A 10,322-nucleotide genomic window follows, 5' to 3' on the forward strand; every position below is an offset into this window, starting at 1 on the left:
GTGAATTTGCAGACCAGCCTGAGCCACAATATAAGATCTTGTCTTAAACAAAAAGAAACGACATCAGATGACAAGTGCCAAATGGAGGTAGGGACAGACCAGAGCCTGGGCTTCTTTCTGGACAGGCCTTAAAGCCGAGAGCTGGGGATAGAGTGCAATCTCTGCACTGACTTTTCCTGGAAGAGGAGCTCCTTTGCGGGAAGCACTGGGGTCTCCAGAAGGGTTTTATCTAGTAAGAGGACTTGATGGCTGGAATTATGCCTCCATGAGCTGCTCTCTCAGACAGGGCAGACAGGTAAGTAAGGCTAATGGTACAAACAGCCTCAGCACACACAATTGTCTTAGGGTAGCTAGGGCAGCGTGTGCTGCAGCCAGTAAAACCTGTGGACCTTTGCTTCTGTCGCTGGCGAGAGAAAAGCCATCAAGTCTGCTGCAGTGCTGTTAAAAGACCCAAAATCATCGGTCCTTTCATTCTCTAAGGAGAGCACAGGATCCATACCAAAGAAAGGCTACATGCATACAAGTGCTGTCTGCCCCTGAGTCAGACCCCAGAGAAGCTCAACCTGTGCAGGAAGGGCTATGGTCACCCTGGAGACAAGCAACAAAACAGCCGTGCTTTCCTGATGGTCCTTTAGTTTCTCTCTCTGGCTTCAGCTTTAAGGGAGATTATAGCGAGTAAAGTGTTTGCTGTCTACATGAACCTCCATCTCCAAGCTTTTAAACTCATTTAATTCTTTCCTTGTGGCAGCCTTGTCAGGAAGAGTCAGTTTGGTCCATGGTTTATCTGCTAACCAGTCAGTCTTGAGCATCGGTTACCTCCACATACTCATTAAACCAGAGAATCTTCCTGGCAAGTAGTTCAGCCACAGTTGGCCTTTGACTGAGCTTTCTAGTGAGCCGACCTTTGATCCGGTTCTCTGCTTGGAGATCAGCTTTATTTTAAGGCAGTAGTATGTTCTGCTGCTTCAGTTCTTCTGCTGTTGGTCATGGGATTAGCGTGTTCCTGGTCTGGTGCCCTATTTCCTTCCACTCTTTCTTGCTTTTATGAGGCTGAGAATTCAGTTTCATCTCTGGTTCATTGGGTCTGCTGCTCAGCTTCATTGCCAGCATGTCTTTCCTTCTCACTCTGTTGGCCAGGGCATTCTGATTTCTTCTTCTTCTTCTTCTTCTTCTTCTTCTTCTTCTTCTTCTTCTTCTTCTTCTTCTTCTTCTTCTTCTTCTTCTTCTTCTTCTTCTTCTTCTTCTTCTTCTTCTTCTTCTTCTTCTTCTTCTTCTTCTTCTTCTTCTTCTTCTTCTTCTTCTTCTTCTTCTTCTTCTTCTTCTTCTTCTTCTCTCCTCCTCCTCCTCCTCCTCCTCCTCCTCCTCTTCCTCCTCCTCCTCCTTCTTCATCCCCATACTGGGTAGAACCCTCTGAATTTGAGTTGTCCCCCTTCTCTTCTTCTTGCAGACACTGTGACACAGTTGTAGTTTAGGAGTAGATGAGGTAGATGTCATGTCTTCAACAAATGGGCAGGTCCACTCTTCTTCATCATCTGGAACATTCAATATTTCTGTCATGATGGGAAGTGACCTAGTCCAACCCAGGGTAAAAGTGTACTCAGAGAAGTTGACACTGGTTTCGAAGAGTGCCTTCCAAGGGAGGGGTAACAGGGAGGGAGCAGGTAAGGGCCTGCTGAATTTAGATATGAAGTGGGAGTGGGGACAGCCTGTACACTGCCCAAAGCTCTTATCCTGTATCTTCTTGGGGACTTCTCTTTTCTGATCTTTCCTGCTGGGAAATGTCTTGGATTTGATCTAAAGAAAGAGAGAACTCAACTACTGGTACAATTTGAAAAGTCTTAACAGAGACTAGATGGGAGCATGGAGGCTCTGGAGGTATGTGGGTAGAGGGTGATGGGGATGAAGGCAAGATTATCAATGGTGGTTCCAAACACCAAGAGACAATTTGTTATTGTTGTCGTTTGTTTGTTTCCTCTGTGATCATTTGCTGTGTTAGTTGTTAACGAAGCAGCAGTATCAGAGCTGGGTACCAAAGTTGCCAGAATGCCTCTCTTGGGTGGTAAGAGTAGGGATGATTTTGATAACTGTGTGCCACTGTTCATTTCTTGGGATAGTTCAGCAATGATAGGGTTGCTGTTTCTCTGAGCTGATTTAGGGTTAGGATGGAGGTTTCTTGGCAGAGTTCCTAGTGCGGCAGTAGTGTTAGTGCTGGCAGGAGCAACAGGCAGAGACCTGGGGGTAGGGTGGGGGCAGGGTACCGGGTAATGAAGGACTTAACAGTCTTTGTCACATCTGTGGCAGCAGTGGTGGTAAAGACAGAAGTGGAGGCGACAGACCTTGCTGTACCACCAGCCGGGAACTCCTTTGCTTGCCCTCATTTGCTTCATAAGAAGAGGACAAGGGTCTCTTGGGGGGACAGCTACCTAGGTGCATGCCCAGGAACAGACTCTGCTTCAGAGTTAGGCTGGCTTCCAGTTGAGTAAAGTCTTTTCTTTGGATCCCCTTCTGGAGTAAGATTTCGGAGACTTCTCTCTTGGTTTTCTTCCACTAGGACAGAGTAGAAGACCTGGCACTCCCTATGGGAGGGGGAGAGGAGTGTTCATTCTTTAACAGAGCATGGCTCAGCTTTCCTGAGTCCTCACCACCTTCTGATGTCTCTTTAAATTTATCACTATCCCCTCTTCATTCCCGTGGCTTGAAGATCTTGCCAAAACCCAAGAACTTGCTTTTCCTTTTGGTGGGAAGTGTTGTATCCCCTGTTCATGACCATGCCTGGGTCTCCAGAGGGACGCTATCATTCTTCCAATGAATCTTCTATGTCACTATTAACAAGTGTAGGGAGAAGAGGAATAGTTTCAGGGTATCAGCTGTCTCCTCTGGCCCCACAGCGCTTTCTCTAGAATTCATGTATTATGTGATCTCTTGGGTTGCATTTTACTTAAGCTTAAAATATATTGTCTGACTTTACTTGTCAGATTAGGAGATATTTATCCAATTTTCCTTATCAATATAAGGAATGATGAGTGGTAGGTGATGAATGAGCAATATCTATAGTTATTAATTTTTTGAAAAAAATTTCACTACATTGTGTTTTTAAATACTATATTTTAAACATTTTAAACTGTAACAAAGGCATGCAGCTCTCTTTTTGTCTTAATATCTCTAAAGAACAGAACATGTCCTGTCCTCTTGAGACAAATATAAGGGTAAAAGGAGGGGGGCAGGGAGAAAGTGAATACATTTTGTGTAATGTGAGCAAAACATCACAAAGATCCATATAAACTTTGTTGCATATTAACATGAACAAAAGCACATATATTTATGATTTTGATGACCTTTTTAGGGTCTTAGTGAGGCTGTGTTGACTTAATCTATGTGCAGTTACTGAAATTGGTTTCTAATAACACTTTATACTGTGTTTGACAAATGTTACCTCTAATTTTAGATTAGTTTCCAATATGAATTAAAAAATTAATTGGAGACAACCCATTCTAGAAAATAAAGTTGATACTCAAAACAGCTTGTTTTGTATTACTAAATCACAATAAGTCTGGCAATCAGAGAAACTAGGTTCCTTGTTATTTCATTGCTGCTACATTGTGACCTACAACTTGTGACCTATGATAAATCAACAAATAAAGATGTTTTACTTGAGGGAATATAGACAGAATCCTTCCCGCCCTTTCCTTCTCTCTCTCTCTCTCTCTCTCTCTCTCTCTGAGTCTCACACTCTGTGTGTGTATATATATGTGTTTGTGTATACAGGTTTCATTGTCTTTTCTATTTTATAGTAATCAATACCAACATAAATCCATTATTAATACACTATTTTAAAATTTAAAACCACTACAATTCTTAATTATTTACATTCTGACATTTTTTTTTTTTTGTGAATGAATTCCTATTTATTAGGACAACAGGTTTTCAAAGTAAACAAAGATAAAGTTAGCCCACAGCCAAAGCTTGAGGAAAGATAATAGAAGAATCTTAGCATTAATATTTTATAATAAAACAAGAGATTGTGCTTGTTAATGATCTTCAACACAGCAGAAAATGTCTCTTAGCTTCATTTTACTGGACTGTACACTGGTATCTTAGTTAGGGTTTCTAATTCTGGATAGGGATACCATGCCACAAAAGTTTTTATAGAGGAAGCATTTAATTGGGGCTAAGGTTACATTTGAGAGGTTTAGTCTACCATTGTCATGGTAGGAAAGCATGGCACCATGAAGATATATATCTACACACACACACACACACACACACACACACACACACACACACACACACATACACACACACTGGAGAGGTAGCTGCAAGTTCTATATCAGAAGACAATAGAAGAGAGTGAGTCACTTGCCTGGTTTGAATAACTTAGACCTTAAAACCTACCCATAGTGACACAGTTCCTAAAAACATACCCACCAAAGCGACCCCTCCTAATAGTGCCATTCCCTGTAGATGTAAATTTTCATCCAAACCACAACTTCACACTTCCTGCTCCCCACAGAGTTATAGCCATAACATAATGCAAAATTTACTTAATCCAACTGCAAAGCTACCAATAGTCATTCATAGTATCAGTACCCATAATTCCAAAGTTCAAAGTCTCTTCTGAGACTCTTGGCAAACACTTAACTGTAATTCCCCATAAAGACAAAAAAGCAGATTACATATTTCCAACACATTGCCATTCCAAAAGGGTAGAAAAGGCCTACTGCACCAAAACAATACAGAAAATCAGCTGGGAAAACTCCAAACTGCATGTTCAGGGCTGATGTCAAATACTCTTCAGTTCTCCAACTTCTTTCAGCTTTATTGACTGAACACACTTTTTTCTCTTGGGCCAGTTTCACCCCGTATTAGCAGCTTTCCTCACCAGTTCTCCCATGGCTCTGGCATCTCCTATCTATTGCAATCTCCAAAGCAATTCAGGCTTTATTTTTTCAGCATCATGCCGTGTTGTCCCTCTAGGCCCCCATGTAGGGACACACCTAATATATGTGGCTGAAGTTGCAAAGCTTTTCAACTTGCTGAGGCTCACTCGGATATTTTTTTCCAGCTTTTTTTTTTTTTTTTTTTTTTGATATTTTCTGGTTTTGATGATTTTTTTCACTACCTAAGCCTGTCTGTCCTGGAAATGGCTCTTCAATCCAAGCTTTCTTGAACACTGAAATCTGCCTCTGCAGATTCAGGAATAAAGGTGTGTGTTCCTCGCCAAGCCCTAAGCCTTTCTTCAATTTCTTTTCACAAATTGGCAGCTTGGCTGGTGAGGTCTTACCCTGAGGTCACCACTCAGTTTATTCCACTTAGCATCAGGCTTTTCTTTAATCGTTTTATCTCTTTGAACATAGAATTTAACTCCATTAGCTTCCTTGTTCTACTTTGTTCTCCAAGTGTACATTTTGTATTTTTCCTTGCTCAGCTTGCTCCTTTTCAACATAGATCTGCATAATACTGGCACTAAAACCACAAGAGAGAGTCAGTGCTGAACTATTTAAAAATGTCCCCTGCCAATGCTATTTACAAAGTCAGGCAGCTTCCATGGTTGTTGTTGCTTCAGTCTCTGTGAGCCTCTGTGAGCCCTATTTAGTTGAAGGCTGTGAGCCATGTTCTTTTGCTATTCTCAGCCATTTGGTTCCTACATTTTTTCTTCTCCCTCTTACATGGAGTTTCCATGTAACCGAAAGGAGAAATGAAGAGGAGATTAAAGGTGTGTACCACCACACCTGGTTTTGGGACTTGCTTTGTCCCAGATGACCTGTAGCTCAGAAATCTCCTTGCCTTAGTGTCCTAAAATTTATAGCTTCTATGCCTCAGAATCATGGTCAAAATTGAGCCTCTCAATTCTGCATTGTGGTTCATTCCAGATATAGTCAAGTTGGCAATCAGGAATAGCCACTACAATTCATTCCTTGTCAACTTGACACAAATCATATCTCATGTCCTTATGTAACAATAACAAGGTCATGAATATGCCTAAAATGATATAACTAGGCTTCATACAACTGCAAATGCATTTGTAAATTGTGATGGGCAATGTCCTTTGGGAACATTCTTTTAGTATCTCAACATAAATACCAATTGCTGTTACAGATGTGTTATTAACAAAATAAAACAGAAGCATTCATATTACTCTATAATCCATGTTTCTGCAACTGGTTACATGACCTTAGCTGGTATTTATAATTACCTTCCCCTACTATCCATTCTATATTTTCTCTACCCTCTACAAGCACCTCAGCAGGTTCTGGCTTTTTTTCTGGAGGAGTGACCCATACCTTCATTCTTGATGGTTCTCTATTCTTTGTCACCCTGCTTGGATCAGGCTGTTGTAGTTTCCCATTAATGTGAACCACTCAACATGCTAGTACTAAAGAGACACCCTAAGGGATCTCCTGCAATCCAGACATAATCCTTCTTACCTCCATTGTAGAGAGGCAGCCACATTTCCCCATGGTAATCTGGATCTATCATTCCTCTTAACACTATTATTACATTCTTAGCCTGTTGATTTAAGGACATTAGAAGACCAAAATAACCAGGGGAGTGGCTGGGCTCCCAATTCAATGGAATGTTTGTTGTGGCTCCTGGTAGGAGCACTTCCCCCATGGAACCAAAACTTCTAGGCCAGCAAAACATAGAGTTGTGGGGACAGGAAGCAAAAATTTGCCTAGAAGGTCACTAGTGATAGTGATTGGAACTATTCCCTTTTCTACCCCTTGATTCTTGGACCCATGAATCCTGGCTATGGGAGAAACTGTACCATATATTGGATGCTGATTCAAAGCATATGCCTACACAGTATCCTGGACTTGTTGAAGAGCTTTCTCCTGTTCCAAGCTCCACACAAAGGTAGTAGTTTTCTGAATCACTTGGTAAATGGGCCTGAGTAACATACCCAAGTTAGAAATGTGCTCTCTCTCAAATCTAAATGGCCCACTAATCTTTGTGCTTCTTTCTTGGTTGTGGGAGCAGTCAGATGCAAGAACTTATCTTTCACTTTAGAAGAATATCTCTGCATGCCCTATACCACTGGACTCCTAAGAATTTCATGGATGTAGGTGGTCCTTGAATTTTGATTGGATTTATTTCCCATTCTCAGATACACATATGTGTTACCAATGAATCTGAAGTGGTTGCTAATTCCTGCTCACTTGGTCCAATCAGCATAATGTCATCAATATAGTGCACAGATGTAATATTTTGTGGGACAGGCAAACGATCAAGATCCCTATTAAATAAGTTATGACACAAGGCAAGAGAGTTAATATATTCTTGAAGCAAAACTGTAAAGGTATACTGATGTACTTGACAAGTGAAAGCAAGCTGCTTCTTATGGTCCTTTTGGACAGGTACTGAGAAGAAGGAATATGCTAGATCAATAGTTGCATACCAGGTACCAGAAGATGTATTAATTGACTCAAGTAAGGAAACTTTATCTGGTACAGAAACTGCAACTGGAGTTACTACTTGATTTAGTTTTTGATAGTCAACTGTCATTCTCCATGATCCATCTGTCTTCTGCACTGGCCACATAGGAGAGTTTAAGGGAGATGTGGTGGGAACCACTATTCCTGCATCTTTCAAGTCCTTGACAGTTGCACCAATTTCGGCAGTTTCTCCAGAAATGCAATACTGTTAATGATTCACTATTTTCTTTCATAGAGGCAACTGCAAAAGCTTCCATTTAGCCTTTCCAACCACAATAGCCCTTACACCACAGGTCAGGGAACTAATGTGAGAGTTCTTCCAATTTCTGGGAATATCTACCACAATTATCCATTCTGGAACTGGGGAAATGACCACAGGATGTGTTCAGGGACTTACTGGACCTACTGGACCTACCGTAAGTCAGACATCAGTCAAAACTCCATTAATAAACATTTTTCCATAAGCACCTACTTTGACTACAGGGCCACAATGTGTCTTGGTCTCTCCTGAGATCAGTGTCTATTCAGAATCAGTATCCAACAGAACCCAGAAAGACTGAATATTTCCTTTTCCACAGTACACAGTTACCCTTGTAAAGGGTCATAGGTTCCTCTGGAGAAGAACTGGATAAAGGCTAACAGCAAAACATTTAGGTGTCTTATCATGATCTTTCCTCAGGGCAAGCTGGCCATCCCTTTATTCAAGGGGTTCTGGTTCTGCCAACCGGCTCAAGTCTGGTCAAGATTGCCTTTTGCCACCATCCAATGTAGCCTTTCTGTCATTTGTTTTGAGAATTTTTCTGCTTATACAGATTAAACAGATAAGCCATAGGCTTCCTATCTACTTCATGAAGACACCATGACTGATTAGCCAGTACCCAAAATCTGAATGAGTCATGCAGTAACAAATTTGACTTCTCCTATGCTGGCCATTACTGGCTATGTCATTGGAAACATTGTTTTATATACACTGTCTATTATAATACCTATGATCACCTTGTCTCTGGTGATTCAATGCTGCCACCTGGTCCTTGTTACCTCAGGGCCCAATTAAACCCATTGAATTTAATTTTTCTAATTGAGAAGCAGTATCTCCTACCCTAAGGTCTGGCACAAGGAAAAGGGCAAGAACAAAACCCTTCAAATGTGCTGGTGCCCCTCTCACCAGTTTGTGTCTTATAGGATTCATAAAGACATATCGTCTGGGCCTTCCAAACATTCTCTTCCATTAGTTTCAGTGTATCTGGATTTATGTGGAGATTTTTGATCCCCTTGGACTTGTGTTTTGTACTAGGAGATGAGAATGTGTCAATTTGCAATTTTTGACATGCTGACCTCCAGTTGAACCAGCACCATTTGTTGAAAATGTCTTTTTTACTATTGGACAGTTTTATCTCCTTTGTCAAAGATCAAGTGACCATATGTGTGTGGGTTCATTTCTGGATCGTCAATTCTTTTTTTTTTTTTTTTTGAACAACTTTATTTTAAAAAACAAAGATATATGTACAAATTTTAAGAATTTTTGCATAAAATTATACAAATACATTTTTGTCAGTGCTTGGTTTCTTTTTTTTTTTAAGGTTTGATAGTGTGCATTAAGATCTTACTAGTTACAATGAGCATAAAGTACATGTAAAACAGGATCTACTTGCCTATCTCTGTATCAATATCATGCAGTTTTTCTAACAATTGGTATGTAATATGGCTTAAGGTATGGAATGGTGATTTCCCCAGAATTTCTTTTAGTGTTGAGAATAGTTTTCACTATCCTGGGTTTTTTGTTGTTCCAAATGAATTTGTAAATTGTTATTTCTAACTCTTTGAAAAATTCATTTGGAATTTAGATGGTGATTACATTGAATCTTTAGATTGCTTTTGGCAATATGGCCAGTTTTACTGTATTAATCCTACTAATCCATGAGAACGGGAGATCCTTCCATCTTGTGAGATCTTCAATTTCTGTCTTCAGAGACTTGAAATTCTTGTCATACAGATCTTTCACTTGCTTGGTTAGACTCACACCAAGGAATTTTATATTGTTTGTGACTGTTATGAAGGGTGTCATGTTTCTAATTTCTTTCTCAGCCTGTTTATTCTTTCAGAATAAAGAGTGGGTAACTTTGTCCAGTCCCTGATTTTAAGGGGATTGCATCGTTATTTTTCTATCTAGTTTGATGTTGGCTACTGGTTCAATGTATGTTGCTTTTACTATGTTTATGTGTGGGCCTTGATTTCCTGATATTTCCAAGACTTTTATCATGAAGGGGTGCTGAATTCTGTCAAATGCTTTCTCAGCATCTAATGAGATGATCCTGTGTGTGTGTGTTTTTTTTTCTTTGTGTTTGTTTATATAGTGGATTATGTTGAGGAATTTTTATACATTGTATCATCTTTGCATCCCTGGGATAAAAGCTACTTAATCATGGTGAATCATCACTTTGATGTGTTTTTGGAATCCCTTTGCAGAAATTTTATTGAGTATTTTTAATTGATATTCATAAAGAAAACTGACCTTAAGTTCTTTTTCTTTTCAGGGTATTGCACTTCCCCTAAAGCAATGGAAACTAAGCATTTCTTTAAGTGCATCTTGGGCATTTGAAATTCCTCTTCTTAGAATTTTCTGTTAAGATGTGTACTTCACCTTTAGTTAGATTATCTAGTTTAGTGATGTCTAATTTTTGAGTTCTTTATATATATATTGGAAGTTAGTCCTCTGTCAGTTATTGTATTTGTGGATACCTTTTTGCATTCATTTAAACTGCCCCTTTATCCCCTATGGAAACTGTCCTTTGCATTGCAGAAGTTTTTCAGTTTTATGAGGTCACTTTTATTAATTTTGGATTTTAGTGGCTACTCAGTTGCTGCTCTATTCATGTTTTCTCCTGCATC

The 10,322-nt window shown here is 39.9% G+C and overlaps 1 pseudogene across 1 annotated transcript; it reads right to left on the bottom strand.

Moving 5' to 3' along the window:
- Positions 1–656: 656 nt before the first annotated feature.
- LOC308435748 (phosphatase and actin regulator 4-like) lies at positions 657–7,503 on the bottom strand (annotated as a pseudogene). The gene is made up of 3 exons: positions 7,123–7,503; positions 1,408–2,791; positions 657–1,166 (listed from the first exon to the last, which is right to left on the bottom strand). The product of its transcript is annotated as a phosphatase and actin regulator 4-like (transcript).
- Positions 7,504–10,322: the final 2,819 nt, after the last annotated feature.

Source organism: Micromys minutus (assembly GCF_963924665.1).
Source record: "Micromys minutus genome assembly, chromosome: 23".
Lineage (NCBI taxonomy): Eukaryota > Metazoa > Chordata > Mammalia > Rodentia > Muridae > Micromys > Micromys minutus.